This window comes from Dreissena polymorpha, chromosome 11, assembly GCF_020536995.1.
Source record: "Dreissena polymorpha isolate Duluth1 chromosome 11, UMN_Dpol_1.0, whole genome shotgun sequence".
Lineage (NCBI taxonomy): Eukaryota > Metazoa > Mollusca > Bivalvia > Myida > Dreissenidae > Dreissena > Dreissena polymorpha.
The window spans coordinates 58,376,552-58,377,002 of record NC_068365.1 but is presented as its reverse complement, the minus strand read 5'-3'; positions in this window follow the sequence as shown (position 1 = coordinate 58,377,002).

Here is a 451-nt window from a genome sequence, read left to right as displayed (position 1 = left end):
GAAACTTTATTGAGACTTGTACAGAGTACATCGTCTACATACATCAATAACATATACATACATGATGTCACATTTTTAACATTTTGTTTAACATTGTGTTATGGTTAGATATAGGTTTACAATACACAAAAAACTACATATATTATATATTTACACATTACTTCATTTTACTTAGATTGACGTCTTAAATAAAAGTTAAAACATTTAATTAAATGCCTAAGAATATCAGATATAACAAGTATTCATACAGTGTTTCAGTGTTTAGGAAAAGAACCCTATGTATATTACAAAGTAGTGTTCAAAATGTATTTCTTGCTTTTAACGCTTATTTAACATATTTTGCCATCATTAGTAGCTCATTTGTGTTATTACCATTTAGTAATTGGTGGAATTTATATACATATGGTTTATTGCAGTAAAATGGTTTTATATATTTCTTTCTGATAGTGAT